Here is a 16,782-nt window from a genome sequence, read left to right as displayed (position 1 = left end):
ATCTAAGTATATTACTACCAGACAAAATGACTTTAAAGAGGGTTATTACACATGATAAGCATTCAGTTCACCAAGAATATAACTCTAAATTTGCATGCCTCCAATACATAGTTTCAAAGCATAATATCACAGAACTACAAGTATACTTTTAAAAACTACCACCACAGTAAGAGATTTTAACACATTTTTTTAAAGTTAGAAATTGAGTCTTTAATAGAAATCTTTCAATAAAGTAAAAACATAAGCTACAAACAAACAAAATCAGACCTCGGAGGCTTTAGTGATGAATTAGTCAAACATTCAAAGAACAGACCAAACCAGTATAACACTAAATCTTGCAGAAAACAGAATGAGAAAGAGTGTTCCTCAATTCATTTTATGAGGTACACACAACCTGGGAGGCAAAATTAGACAACAATAGTACAATTTTGTTTTTGAACATAAAAGCAAAAATAAAAATTTAACAAACTGAATCTAACAGATTAAAAAATGTAATACATTATGGTTAAGTTCATTATAAGAATGTTAGATGATTTAATATTAGCAAATATATTCTGTAATTCATGATAGTAACAATTTAAGGGAGATAATCTATATCTCAAGGGATACAGAGAAAACACCCTGCATGTCTCTATTCATGAAAAAACTCTTAGCAAACATATAATACAAGGGAATTTTCTTAACCTGCCATCAAGTCTGCACAAAAACCCTACAGCACTTCCGAATGTAATGGGGAAAGCATGTCCTTCAATGAAGAACAAGACATAGATGTCTTCTGTTACCATCACTGTTCAATCCTGTTGAACCTATAGTCCTAGATCCTGTAGGAAGGAAGGAAGAAAAAAATAAAAGATATAATGATTAAAAAGGAGGAAACAGAATTGTCATTATTCACAGAAGAACTGACTTTATATAGAAATCCTGAGTTCAAAGATAAATTACAAGATTTAATACGAGAGTTTAGCAAGGTTGTTAAATAAAAACATTGCTATACAAAAGGCAAGTGCGTATGTCTACAGCAGCAACGAGCAGGTAAAATAATGCGATTAGGGCAGATACCTCTGTCACAGAAATCTTACCACCCAGGACCTACTGATAGAGCTAACAAAAGATATGGAGACTCTTTTTAGAGAAAATCACAAGGCATATTGAGAAAATATTAAAGAATATCTAAGTGAGTGTAAAGGTCTTCCATAATCTTGGGTAGAAAGACTGACTCAGTATTGTGAAAATGCAATTGTGCCCAAATCTATCTATAGAGTCATTGTGATTCCAGTGGGTGTCCTGTCAGGGTTTTTCATGGAACTAGACACATTAATTTTAAAATTGTTACAGAAGAGCAAGAGATCAAGAATAGTCATGAAATTCCCAGAAAAGAGGAATATAAGATGGTTTGCGCTTCCAGATACAAGGCTAATATAAAGCTGTGAAAATTGTTTAATGCAGGGTTAAATAAACAGGTCAAGGGAATAGAAAAGACAACATTAAAACTGACCCAGGCACAGAGGAAAAAACAAAACAAAACATGATTTATGACAGAGCAGGTCTTGTATGTCAGTGGGAAGGAAGGGCTCTTGTTTCTATTAACTTATAAAAAACCATTTTGTGGGAAAAAAAAAGAAGTTGTACTTTAGCCCACAAAAATCAGTTCTAGAGGGGACGCCTGGGTGGCTCAGTGGGTTAAAGCCTCTCCCTTTGGCTCAGGTCATGATCCCAGGGTAGGGCTCTCTGCTCAGCAGGGAGCCTGCTTCCTCCCCTCTCTCTTCCTGCTGCTCTGTGACCTCCATCTTTCAAATAAATAAATAAAATCTTAAAAAAAAAATCAGTTCTAGGAAAACAGAACTTACTACAAAATGAAAACTTGAAAACCTAGGAAAATATCTTTACATAAGAAAACACAGGAAAATGTGACCTTTCAGTAGGCTAGATCAATTAAATAAAATGCACATACAAGAATGTGAACCAAAAGAGGAAAAGATCCATCCTTTTGATGCAAAAATTGATCAAAAGAACCATTAAAGGACTGAAAATTACTAGTCACGTTGTAAAAACACACATGCTACACATATAAGCAAATCACTAGCGTCCAAAAATGAAGACTGTACAAATTTTTAAGAGCAACAGCAATCCAAAAGAAAAATGGTCAAAAATGTATGCATAGTACTCAACCTAGCAGCATTATTCCTGTTACCTCCCTCAAATACTTTTGTCTCAGAACCTATTTGTACTCTTAAAAATTATTGAAGAACCTCTAAAAGTTTTGTTTCTGTGGGTCATGTATGTCAATATTTATCAAATTAAAATTGAGAAATTAAATAATGTATTTTTAAATATAAGTAAGCTACAAAAAGTCATGTCTTTCCCCCCCCCCCAATTTTTTATTTAAATTCTAGTTAGTTAACACATAATGCAATATTGGTTTCAGGGGTAGAATTTAGTGATTCCTCACCTACATACAACACCCAGGGCGCATCACAGCAAGTGCCTCCCTTAATCTCTATCCCCCATTTAGCCCTACCCACCCCCAGCCCACCTCCCTCTGTCAACCCTCAGTTTGTTCTCTTGTATATATAGTTAAGAGTCTGTTTTCTGTGGAAAGAACCAAGATGCCCTTCAACGGATGAATGGATAAGGAAGATGTGGTCCATATACACTATGGAGTATTATGCCTCCATCAGAAAGGATGAATACCCAACTTTTGTAGCAACATGGACGGGACTGGAAGAGATTATGCTGTGTGAAATAAGTCAAGCAGAGAGAGTCAATTATCATATGGTTTCACTTATTTGTGGAGCATAACAAATAACATGGAGGACATGGGGAAATGGAGAGGAGAACAGAGTTGAGGGCAATTGGAAGGGGAGGTGAACCATGAGAGACTATGGACTCTGAAAAACCACCTGAGGGTTTTGAAGGGGCGGGGGGGTGGGAGGATGGGGGAATCAGGTGGTGGGTATTAGGGAGGGCATGTATTGCATGGAGCACTGGGTGTGGTGCAAAAACAATGAATACTGATACGCTGAAAAGAAATGAAAAAAAAAAAAGTCTTTTCTGGTTTGCCTCTCTTTTTTTCCCCATGTGTGTTCATCTGTTTTGTTTGTTAAGTTCCACAGGCATGAAATCATATGGTTATTTTTCTTTCTCTGACTGACTTCTTTCACTTAGTGTAATACCCTCTCGTTCCATCCATGTTGTTGCAAAATAACAATACTAGACAAATTACATGTTAACATAAATAACAGATCTTGAAAAATAACCATATTTTCCAAAACAAAGCATGAGAAAAGCGGCATGGTTTTATATATTTTGAAAATTTCTTTGATGCCTGGCTTAATAGGCAACTGGATTGTTACTTGTTTCTGTGTTCAGTCTGTTGCAGTATCAAAGATCATGTAGCCTCTGGAGAACTCCACTGTTCACTTGTGAGAGAATGAAAGTAAAAAAGAAACAATATCTTAGTATTATTTTGAAAGTGGTTTTGATAGGGGTATATACATTGGAGCTAAAATGATAAAGGAAAACAAGGGAATGATTAACCAAAAAATGCAGGTTAGTGTCTATCTCTGAGGGTGGGAGTGGGGAGCCAGCTATAATAAGGAAGGGCACTCGGGGAGCTTCTGAGACACTAATATTTTATTTCTTAAGTGGGATGTCTGCCACATGAGTGTTCATAATCATTATTATTATTATTTTTTAAGATTTTTATTTATTTGAGAGAGAGAGAGAGAGCATGAGCAACTGGTGGTGGGGGTGGGGTGGGAAGGGCGGGGGAAAGGGAGAAGCAGACTTCCCAATGAATAGGGACCCCTGATTCAGGGCTCAATCTCAAGACTAGATCATGACCCATAGAGCTGAAGGCAGACGCTTAACCAACTGAGCCACCCAGGGAAGAGGTCACTTTCCTTCAGAGCACATAGACTCCATTGGGAAAGGTTGAATGCCAAAAGGTTGAATGCCAAAGGTTTGAATGCCAAAAAGAATTACTGGAAAAGAAATTTAAGCAGGAAAAATTAGAATGTGTAGAGCCACAAAATATAAAATAGGTGTGATAAATATTTTAGTTAGTATTTCTCGTCTTACACCAACTTTTAAAATCCTTGTTTTTCCTGTTTGACTTTTGCTAACCTGAATTTCTAGCTGTAACGAACCTATTAAGAAGCATAATGATTTTATTAAATCCCTCAATTATTTTGTATCCATAACATTCTAACCTATGCTTTAACTTTTGGCTGAAAAGAGATTAGGATTCAGTAGGAAGCACTCCTCTTAAGTGGGATGGCATTCTGACTGAGAAGTACTGTTAAAAACTTCTTGCAATAGTGACTTCTGTACCTGTGTCCTTGTATTCCAACGTTTCCACAGGTCATTCTTAGAATCATAGTGACTCTTAATGTAATTGCACTTTCCATGTTATCTTATCATTTACTTTAATATTTTATCTTTTTCTAATTGTTAAAATGTTGTAATAGACAACTTTCCCAAGCTATTATTATCATCACAGCTTATCATTTTAAGGAATTATGAAATTATTTCAGTAATTGGAAATTTCTCTTTTAAGTCCAAAAGTTCTTAAAAAAATTATGCTTGATAGTCATCTCTTGAACTGTAGTAAACATATTAAGTGCTATGTAATTTTACATTTTCTTCATGATGCAAGGTCATTAGGAATGTAAATTACTTTGTTATAATTACAATAATTTTAGACGCAAGTAGCTGTTTGTTTTATACTTAAGGGGACCATGCTATCAAGTTAGTGTAAATTTTTCATGTTTTTTTAATCTCTATTCTCAACATGAGTTTTAATTTTCTGATGTTATTAATACATTAATGCACCCAGCAGTAAAACTCCTCTAAGTTGTTGTTGTTTTAAATATTTAATTAATTTATTTATTTGATGGAGAGAGAGAGAGGGAGAGAGCACAAGCAGTGGGAGTGGCATGCAGAGGGAGAGGGAGAAACAGACTCTGATCTGGGCAAGAGTCCAATACAGGTCTCGATCCTAGGACCCTGGGATCATTACTTGAGCTAAAGGCAGATGCTTAGCTGATTGAGCCACCCAGGCACACTTCCTTTAAGCTGTATCCAAAGTGCTATAAACAGATAAGACTTTGATATAACCATGTCAAAAGTATCTGTAAATAGGTTTTGAATGAAGTTCTCCCAAAAAACAATGTATTTGCGTTTTAGAGCAAAGATTTTTGATACATCCCTTTTATATCACAGAGCTTTTAAATTTTTCCTTTAAATTTTCATTCTTACCAAGTTTCCAGGTATATATTACAGAGTTTAAATGTCCAAGAAATTTTTCTAGGGCATGAATATGGATTGTTTTATAACCAGGAAAAAGCACTAAATGTGAATGAAAGTGCTAAATTATTTAAGTTACATAAAATTATTACTTTTATGGTCCAAACCCTATAATGTTAGAATCTATGCTTCCTACTTATCATGCAGACTCTGACATTTATTATTTTTTTCTAACCTCTCTGTGATTTTTATTTAAAAAGATTCTGTTTTTAGTTATTTCTTTTTCTTCTAAAATTATTTCAGTGATTTAATTATTTCTCACTTTGATATATATATATATATATTTTTAAAGATTTTATTTATTTATTTGACAGACAGAGATCCCAAGTAGGCAGAGAGGCAGGCAGAGAGAGGAGGAAGCAGGCTCCTCGCCAAGCAGAGAGCCCGATGCGGGGCTCTATCCCAGGACCCTGGGACCATGACCTGAGCTGAAGGCAGAGGCTTTAACCCACTGAGCCACCCAGGCGCCCCCTCACTTTGATATTGAAACACTATTTTGCAGGTGCTCCAAAACTTTCAATAATTTCCATATAGGAAATTTCCATATAGGATAAACATAGACCATCAGAACTTCTCTGGCATCCTTCCAAATTCCCTAGCTTCTTTTACTTATTATGCCCTTGTGTAAGCTCTCGTTTTACATCTTCTTGGCCTCATTTGCAGTTCTATCCACTGGTGAGACTCTACTAAATGACCTACCTCTACTAATGATTCACTAGATTGATCCCTTTCCTTTATGAAATCTCTCTTGAGTTCTCCCAGCCCACACAAAATTCTCTTCTCCTCTAATTATGTATGGCACTTATCCTATCACTGATGTAGACCATGCTCGTTATTTGGTATTGCTTCTCTTTCTGGAGTGAGCTTTGGATGACTTTGTAGATCTGCAAACACCTAGCACAGTGTTTGGTGTAATACCTAGAAGAGTGTTTGTCTTTTTTTTTTTTTCTTTAAGATTTATTTATTTATTTGACAGAGAGAGAGAGACAGCAAGTGAGGGAACACAAGCTGGGGTAGTGGGAGAGTCCCACATCGGGTTTTCTGCTCAGCGGGAGAGGAAGAAGCAGGCTTCCTGCGGAATAGAGAGCCCGATACGGGGCTCAATCCCAGCACCCTGGGATCATGACCTGAGCCAAAGGCGGATGCTTAACCAGCTGAACCACCCAGGTACCCCAAGAGTGTCTTGTCTTCTTGTTAGACACTTACTTGGGAAGGATGAAATGAAGAGTAGGTCCACGGCATTTAGAGTTTGTGCCAAAAGTCTACCTGGGAGAGCTCTTGTCCTTTCATGAAGGAGTGCCCGTTTTCTTTTGGTGAGGCATCCTTGGATCCAGGATGCTGTAAGTACATGTTTCTATGGGAAAAGCAAAATAGAGACTGCAAGCCAAAACTCAAATAATTCTGGCCCAAGACATAAACAGACAAATTCCTCCAGAAATGGTTTCCTGGAAGCAATATGCATTGACTGTGCTCTCGTCCAAAGAGGCTCCTTGAAAGGTGATGTAGCAGTATGTAGTAAATCTTATCATTGAAGATAGCTAGATTGGCATAGCAGTATGTGACTGTTCGTTAAAATCATCTAGATTATTGCATCAGTAATTCAATTTGTTTGGGGAAGTTGGGATTCATTTTCTGTAGATATCTAGCAGAAAGTACACATCTTTTAAGAATGCAGTACCTTCCTAATTACTGAACAGCTTTTCTGGGTGTGGACTTTGAAGCTAATGTGTTGAATGGAATATATATAAAAAAATACAAATGAGTGTCAGTGTATGGTAACTGAAGATTCTTGGCACTTTTCCTTAATGTGTACATTGATCAGAGAGTCAAATTCCTAAACTGGGTTAGAGACCTTAATATCTACAAATAGGCAGTGTTATAAGATCAAAATCAAATAAATACAAGCTTATTAATTGTAAGCTAAGCCTTACATTCACTGAAAAGAAATACAAATCATAATCATTGCCTTTAAGAAGTTTGCGATCTAGATAGGTAGATATAGGTAGGTAGTATGTGTTATTTATTGAAATATGAATTCATGATAGAATAAAGCAGTACATCACATTTGTCATACAATAATACAACAAAAATATTATCATGAGAAAGGATAGAGGAGTTACTCTGTACTAGGATGACTATGGAAAACTATATGGAAGTAAGCTTTGAGTTGTACTTTAGAATGAATGGTCTTTGAATAATGGAAGAAGGGAGAAAAAGGCTTTCTTGGATAATAAAAGATGTGAACACTGTGAGCAAGACCATGGAGACAAAGCCATTTTTGGAGGAGAGTGAGTACATTGGTTTTACCAAGAGGTGAAAAATTATAGATTAGACTAAAAAGGAGTTTGGGATAAGATGGTGGAAGACTGTGAATGCCAGATCAAGGATAAGGATTGGTTTTATAAGCAGTGAAGAGCTATTGGGGAAGATTTTGGTAAAAGAAAAAGCTTGATCCAAGTTGAGTTTTAGAAAGAGTGTTTTGTCAGTCTTGTGCCATTTGAAAAGGAGGGCAAAGAGGCAAGGTGGTATGAGAATATTTAGAAGACTTAGTGAAGCATCAGGTGTGAAGTAGAACAGAGGACATAATGATGTTTTTCTGTTTGGCATTCCTTCCTTTCTGATTCAGTGGATCAGGTGGAGATGGCACCATTTTCCCTCAAGAGCCATAGATAGGGACATGACCCTGATCTACTCAAGTAGGAGTCTATTCCAGGTCATAATTATTGGTTCATGGAAGGGCACATGATCTAAATTGAACCAATTAGTGTTATTGCTGGAGTTTTTTCTGCTAGACTTTCCAGGAAAGTTACCTTCTTCCCCAGAGATCCTATTTTTGTCAGTGGTCATTTTTCCTGTCATATTATATGTTAGCTGGATTCCAAGATGGTTCTCAATGTTCCCTCTTGATATTCATATCCTTGTGCAGTCTCCTCCATATTGTATTGGGGTTGGTCTTTGTGATACGTGAGTATACAGCAGCTGTGATGGTGTTTGTTTGTTTGTTTGTTTTGTGGTGGTATTTGATACCTGAAGCTGAAAGCTACCAATTCCAAAATGGAATCAACAAGACTTGGTAATTGATTGGATTTTTAGTTGTAAGAGAACACAAAGTTTTTAAGTGGGACAAAATGGTTATATCATTAACAGATGTAACAGTGTCTGAAAGGAGGATTTGTTATTTTGCAAGACAAAGAGGAGGAGATATGGAACTTATGTCAGGTTGAAAATCCAAATAGCAGTTTTAGGCACAATCACTGGTATTTAGAAAAACAAAGTAGACTGTCTCACAAAATAGTGAGTTCTCTGTCACTGTTTGATTCCTTATTAAGAATGTTGGAGACTGGACTTATTATAATAATACAACATCTACAATCACTTCTTTTTTTTTTTTTCTTTTTTTGAGAGAGAGAGCGAGAGAGCGCAAGTGAGTGCAAACGTGCACTTGAGTTAGTGGGGAGAGGCAGGCAGGGAGGGAGAGGGAGAGACTCTCCAGCAGACTCCCTGGAGGCGGGGCTTGATCTCACGGTCCTAAGATCATAACCTGAGCCCAAATCAAGAGATGATGCTTAACTGAGCTTCTACCATAGAGCGCTTAACAATTTTCTCCTTGTTTTCCACTGTTGCTTCAGGTGAATTACAATCTCTGTTGGAGAACCTACCCAGTTTAGTAGACAGGCTAGAACCAGGATCAGGGGGCTCATGGTCACACCTCTTAACTTGGCAAAATACATTATTTAGCTCTATTCTTGATTCTATGCTGTATAAAATTGGCCTTCTTACAAAATAATAATAATAATAATAAAAGAGGAAACCAAAATGTACTCCAGCAAACTGACAACCTCATATGTATTCTTTCCATCAGAAATGATTTTATGCCCTGTAAGTATCTTTCCTGTAGCATGCAATATGCTTAAATTCCCTTCTCCCTTAATTTTCTTTTCCCTTAAAAAAGATTTATCATCTAGTCCTTGTTTCCAAAAGCATTTCTCCTTTTCTCTAACATAATCCTGAAGCAAATACAATACGTGGCTTGGGGGAAATGAAACAGGAATGTAGAACAAGGAAGTTAGAACTAGACAATTGCTAAGATTCCTCTTAGCTTATAAATTTAAATAGTAAATCCTATGGGCTTTGTATGCAGGATCGCTGAGCAACTTTAGTATAGAAGTATTTGTAGTGATACGATTTAGGCAAGCCTCATTTTTTTCATGCTTTTTCATCAAATTGTTGTAAAATTCTGTGAACATTTATAAACCATTTATGGGCTTGAAAGGGCTAATGTGGTTCTTTATTAAGTGTCTTATTCAGGAGAAGCCAAATCTTGATATTTAATAATGTTTGTGCAGCACAGAAAACAAGGAAGTGGGACAATGCAAAGAAAGCAGGTCCATCAGATTCTTGCCTGCTTCTCCCGTCTCCCTTCACCCACACCTTGGAGTCGCTGAGTGCCTTTTTTCTTCCAGTTCTGGAAAAATCTCTTCTGCTTGAATGATTTGGTAGATGGCCGGCCCTAGAGATTTATTATGTACTTTCCCTACATCTAGTTGAATGTTTGAATGAAAAAGAGAGCCTTTCTTTAAAAATATTTGTTCTGGCAAGCATAGAAGGATTAGCAAAAGCATTGATAATTTCAATGATTTTTCTAAAACCACACAGGAGAATTGTTCGTCACTAGAAACACACTTAACATTTTAAGTTTTTTTTTAATGCCATCTAGGAATATTAAAAAGACCAAGCTAATGCAATATTCATTCATCAATTGTTTAATGAAAGCGGGGGCGCAGGGAGTGGGGGCAGAATTCCTAGTCAGCCATTTTGAACTACACCATACCTGGCTAACAGGGCTATTTGACTTTTTAATTCTATTTGTATTAATAAATGCCAGCCGAGAGAGTATTGTGACTCAGGTGGGTTCATAATTTTCCCTTCCCTCTGTCTCTCCAGCCTCCCTCCTTTTTGTTGACAGTTTGTCTTACCATCAGCTATTATAACACAAAGATATTATCTTTCAGGATAAAGGCAGAATGCCAAACTGGGAGGCAGAATTTTGGCTGTGTTCTGGATGTTCTTAAAGACGAGATGCATTTTTCCTTCTCTATCCCCTCAGAAGTGAGAAATAGATCCCACCAGCTTTTATGGAACAAATTTAGCTTGGCCCTCCACAGACAAAATGTTCTTTTTTTCTATAGTTACCTCAAGGAGAAGATTCCTGAGCATTCATTGTAAGACTTTTAAAAATATTTTGCTGTTTCTTTTGGTAGGATTTGCAGTTTCCTGGTGTCATTTAATAATAAAATTCCAGTTTTCCTGTTGCAAATCTGGTTGTCCTAGTTTAAAATTATTTGTTGAATTATGAAAATCAGGCATTTGGTTGCCAAGGAGGAAAGTGATTTCTATCTTGGAATTGTTTAACTCTACAGGGTTGGTGTATTTCCGACTCATATTTTCTTTCCAGAAAATTGTCTGGAAAGCCATTCCTCTTCTACTGGTGATATTGCACAAATGTAGTGTAAACTTGAAATAACTTTGGTTTTCAGCGACATCTCCTTATAAATTAGTCACAGTTTTTGTCTTATTCTCCAAAAAGAACAAAATGATAGGTTGGTTGTTTTTTTGTTTTGTTTTGCCTTTTCCCCTCAAAGGACTGTTATGAAGAAGGGAACATGGCTTGGGATTGACTAACAGAGATGGGAAGAGCAGGTAAAATACTGGTCTATATTAAAACAATTGGCCTCAAAGAAAATTCAAAAGACTTGTTTAGATAAAGACAAGATGTCATTTTATAGCCTGTGTAATATAGATTTAGGAAACGCTAGTAGGTATTGAAAAGTTAGACATAAATAGGCTATTTTATATTTGAATTTTAGGTTTTTGAAATAGTATTTACTAAATTTCATATTAGATTTGCTTTTTGGAAGATTAGAAAAAACAGATCTTATTTATTTATTTATTTATTTATTGAAGATTTTACTTCTTTATTTGACAGAGGGAGAGAGAGCGAGCACAGCAGGGGGAGCAGCAGGCAGAGGGAGAGGGAGAAGGAGGCTCGCACAGCACTGAGTCCCATGCGGGCCTCTATCCCAGGACCCTGGGATCATGACTTGAGCTGAAGGCAGACGCTTAATGACTGAGCCACCCAGGCACCCCAAAAACGCTTTTTTAAAAGGAAGAAATGGTGCCTCTTAATTTAAACGCATATCTCCCTATTGTGACTAGTCCATGGAATTTTACTATTGATTATTCTAGTTACTTTTGAGGAGGAATGATTGCCAAAGTTATTGTTTAAATTTTACCTACAAGGCCCAGGGATCTGAAAAACCATGATGAGTCAGGAAGTTATGGTGGTGATTAATGGGGGTGTCAGACTGTTTCTAGCCTTCTGTCTCAATAGAAAGAAGAATTTTGCTGCAAAGTATTTATTAGTAGTCCTTGAACAATGCCTGAACATGGGTTTTCAGGTGGGTATTTTCCCAGCACTATTAATGCAACTTGCTCATCTGGTAACCTGAGGGAAACACAGATTTCCTGCCTCTGAGTGGTGAGCTTTGCTGAGCTTTGCTAAGCTTTGCAAAAGACGGAGAAATTTGCTTTGTTTTGAGTTTCTGGACTCTTTGGCAACCCAGTGACACAAATGCCCATCCTTTATCCCAAAGGAGACCAAACACAAGAGTGTAGAAGGATCAGTGCTAAGCTCTTCACATGACCCAGCAGTTACAACGTCAGGAACTCTGGGTGGCAGGCCTTATACAAGCATGTGACTCTGGGAGGGTCTCTTCTCTCTGTCCTCAATGTCATCTGCAAAATGGGGAACTTCATGGAGGATTTATACATGAAATAACGCTGCTTATTAGAATTTATGGAAATTATTTTGGATTGTGGATATGTAGAAATTAGAATGTGATCTTATAAACTACACACTTCTTATGTGAGATGGATGTTGGGCCAAATTTATATAAAAAGTGGGGTGACGGTGCATTGATATTTTGGCACCAGTTCATTTATAGAAGGAACCAGAATTATAATTGTCTTTTTCCTGTCAAAACATGAGACTTTATGAGGAAAGTAATAATTTTAGTATTCTTAGCTCATTATTAATGATACCCCTTCTAGTAATACCATCTACTATCCAGCTTTTGTCTAGAGCCAAATTTTAGGAATGCACATAACCACCTACTCTCTGCTCAATTACTTGGAACTTAGACATGTTTTTTTTCTAAAGTGAATAATCTGTGTGTGTGGTTTCCCCCCCCCCCCCATGGAATTTATTTGGATTTTTTTCCCCCTTATCCTTGGTAGCTTGAAATTTCACCAAGATCATATAGGTGTGCATTCCCATACTCTCCCACCTCCTAATTCTCCTTAACTTAGGGAGCCCTTTGATCTGAAGTCTAGTGCCTTTCTGTAGCTCCAGAAAACTTTCTTTTATTATTTATTTTCTTTTGAATTGTTTCCATGCCATCCTTCTGACACTTACACAAGAAGTATTTGAAATCACCTAGATCCCTTTTCCAAGTCCCTTAACTTTTCTTAAACATTCTCCATTCCATGAAGTTTTTCTTCTGAGCTGCATTCTGGAGAAATTTCTTCAGTTTAGTCGTTTAGTCCTATAAATTAATCTTCAACCATACCTATTTTGGAATCCCGTTTTTCCATTAACATCTAATTCTTTTCCTTTTTGAATCCCTAGTGTAAAGAGTTGGCTTAATTATAACACCTTAGTTCACAGCAAAACATTATCGTTTTTTCATGGAAGTCTTATTTCATTTCTTTTTCAAAATTCCTCTCTGATTTGCATTTCCCTCTCCCCACCACTGTTTCCATTTAAGATGTTTGATATATGTTCTTAACTGTGCATATATTTTTGCATGCCAAAATGTATTTTATTGTCTTCTCTGCATGCTTTCCTTTCCTTACCTGATAAATATACAGTATTGTGCTATGCAGCATATAATTTTTAAAAAATTTTGCAATGAAGATCTGATTCCCAAGAGCATCAGTTGTTTGTTTAGCAGTCATGTTTTTGCTAATAAATGTAGTATCTTCTTAGATCTCACCAAAAATATTACTTATACTTATTTTAAAGCCATATTCTGTTGTCTCTATTAATTTTCTGTAGGTTTGATTTGTTCTGTTATTTAAATCAGATGATCATTTCTACTGGTATTAATTTTCCTCAAATATTTGGTGATGATTGTCTGTTTTTATTGTTGGTGAGGGTCTGTGTCCTTGGCCTGAGACGCCCTGCTTACTTGTCTGTGAATGCAGGTTCCATTTTTGGTGACAAATGGGAAGCACGGTGGAATGTGTGGCCCAGAGGGCTGGAAATTTAGTTTCCTGAGGCTCCCCTAACAAAGTACCACAAATTGAGTGGTTTTTAAAAATGGATTTTTTTTTCTCCACAGTTCTGGAGACTAAACATCCAAAATTAAGGTGTTGGCAAGGCCATGCAATTTCCAAAGCCCCTCCGGGAGAATCTGTCTTTATGTCTTCTGTCTCTGGTGACCCCAGGAGTGTTTTGGCTTATAGTTGTATAACTCTAGTCTCTGTCCCTGTCTTCACATGATGGTCTTCCCCTCTATGTCCAAGTATCTTTATGTCTTCACATGGCCTTCTCGTCTTTGTCTCTCTTCTCTTCTTTAAGGACACTAATCATATTGGATTAAAGGCCCCACCATAGTCCATTACAATTGAATCTTAACTAATTATATCTGCCATGATCTATTTCTAAGTAAGGTCACATTCTGAACTAGTAGGGTCTAGGACCTCAACGTATCTTTTTGAGACACACAATTTAACCTACAACAATAAGTATGTGTCTTGTCCACTTAGTAAAAGTGGACTTCCCCTCTTTACCTTGAATATAGTCCTACTTCTTCAGTGCCAGAAACTACTCTGGGAGTCTCTGATTCCAGAAATCCCAATTTGAAGTTCTGTGCCTGACAATCCCGATACAAAGGCTCAAGTTAAGATGTCTTTTTCTTTCTGTCCTCTGCTGGGATTGTGGATGTCTTGCTGGACTCTGCTTGTCAGGCCCCAGCACTGAAGCCAGGAGCCTTTCCCAGGAAGTCTCCTGAAGCTAGGAGTCTTTTAGTTTTGTTTATAAATGAGGACTACAGCCAGCTGTTTAGATCTTTGGGTGAAAGGGTCACTGGCCAGATTCTCTGATTGGTCTTTCAATGACTCATCCAGTGATTTCTCCAGGACTGATTTGGTTTGGTTAGCTTTGAACATAAAACTCATCTAGGGTTCTCTTAAGAACTTTTGCTTCCTTTTGGAATAGCTTTTATTTGAATCTTGTATTACAGTTTTTCCCACTTGTTTCTCTGTTAATCTGATTTTATCTGCTTCCCCATAATCTCCCCAAAATGTTGCTTGTATTTTGCAAATTCCTTAAATTTCTGCTTCACTGATACCACCTTTTTCTTGTTTTTTTTTGTTATGGATCCTCCTTTAATCGTAGCTTTTCTTTAATTTCAGTGACATTTAGGTGGAAAGGAGCTAGGTATATAGGTAAATGAGTTTACATGGCTATCATTACACATTTAAGGTGCTGATTTAAACTGGAGGTCATCAAACTTTTTCTGGAAAGGGCCAGATAGTAAATATTATAGGTATTTTGGGCAATAAGGTCTCTTTTGCCACTATTTATTACTGCTCTTTTTGTTCAAAATCAGCCTAGACAATATGTAAACATATAGGAGAGACTATGTTTCAATACAACTTTACTCTTAAGAACAGGGAGTGGGCCAGGCTTGGCCTACCCCTGAAATTAGTGGTTCTCACACTGATCACGCAATAGAATCCCTGGAAGGGATTGCTCTCCTCACCTCCAGTTTCTCTCTCAATGGGCTATGGGTTGGAGGGGGTGTCCCAAAATTTGCAGTCTTAATAAACTCCCCAGTGATGGTGATAATATTGGCCTATGGGCCATACTTTGAGAACCACTCTTCTAAATAATTTTTATTTCCTAAGCACCACCATCTCAACCATTTATTGATAATACAACTGTGTTCCTTAGCCATGCATTCATTTGTTAGTTCGTTTAGCAAGTATGTGCCAAGGTCTGTTCTAGGTCATGAGAATATTGTTATGAACAAGACACAATCTCTGTGCTCATGAGTGGGGGAACCAGATGACCAGACAAACACAAGTATTTCTATAAAAGATATAATGTTGGATAGTGAGAAGAACTACACAAATAAAGCCAAACAAAAGGAGAGAGTGGCATGGGGAGAGAAGTACATTCGGCAGGATAGTCAGGGAAGGTCACTCTAAAGAGATGACATAGCAACATAGATGCAATGATATAAAAGAACTAATTACGGGAAAGGGAGAGAATTCCAGGAAGAGGAAAGAGCAAGTGTGACTATAGTGGCTTGGACCGATATGATTTGGTAATGAGACACAGCTGGATGCAGAACATATCTTGATGGTTGAGCCAGTAGAATTTGCTGAAAAATTGCATGTGGAATGTGAGGTAAAGAGCAGTCTTTTTTTGTTTATTTATTTTTTTTATTTTTTAAGATTTTATTTATTCATTTGACAGATGGAAATCACAAGTAGGTGGAGAAGCAGGCAGAGAGAGAGAGGAGGAAGCAGGCTCCCCGCCAAGCAGAGAGCCCAATGCGGGGCTTGATCCCAGGACTCTGGGACCATGACCTGAGCTGAAGGCAGAGGCCTCAACCCACTGAGCCACCCAGGCGCCCCGGTAAAGAGCAGTCTTAAAGATAACTCCTGAGTGTCTATCTTGAGTAAGTGGGTGGAGATGGGGAAGAACTTAAGATTTTACTTTTAGGATTTTATGTTTGAGATGCTTTTTTGAGGTATGAATAAAGTTGTCAAGTAAGTAGTTAGATGTAATAAGTTGGGGATCAGGGAAAAGGTGAAGGCTGGAAATAAAATATAAGTTTGGGACATAGCAACATACATTCAATGTCTTATTGTAAGGCCACAAGTCTGAAGGCCCACATTGTGGGTGTAGATAGAGAGGCGGGCCAAGGAGTTAACCTTGCTAACTGAGATGATGGGGAAAAGAAGAGGAACCAGCCAAATTAACAGAGAAAGCATGTAAGAGAGAGAATATGGTTGCTCAGAAGCCAAGTAAAGAAAATGTTTCAAGAAAGAGAGTCACCAGGGGCGCCTGGGTGGCTCAGTGGGTTAAGCCGCTGCCTTCGGCTCAGGTCATGATCTCGGAGTCCTGGGATCGAGTCCCACATCGGGCTCTCTGCTCAGCAGGGAGCCTGCTTCCTCCTCTCTCTCTGCCTGCCTTGTGATCTCTCTCTCTGTCAAATAAATAAATAAATCTTAAAAAAAAAAAAAAAAAGAAAGAAAGAGAGTCACCAACATCAAACTTGTCAAATGTTACTGGGCGAGTAAATGAGATGAAGACTGAAACTTGGTCATGTGGTGATCTTGACAAGAGAGGATGCAGTGGAACAGTGAGGGATAAAGCCATTCAGAATAAAAGAAAATGAA

This window comes from Mustela putorius, unplaced genomic scaffold (assembly GCF_011764305.1).
Source record: "Mustela putorius furo isolate JIRA1106 unplaced genomic scaffold, ASM1176430v1.1 tig00003845_pilon_pilon_pilon, whole genome shotgun sequence".
Lineage (NCBI taxonomy): Eukaryota > Metazoa > Chordata > Mammalia > Carnivora > Mustelidae > Mustela > Mustela putorius.
The sequence above is the reverse complement of the archived record's forward strand: the minus strand, read 5'-3'. Positions refer to the sequence as shown.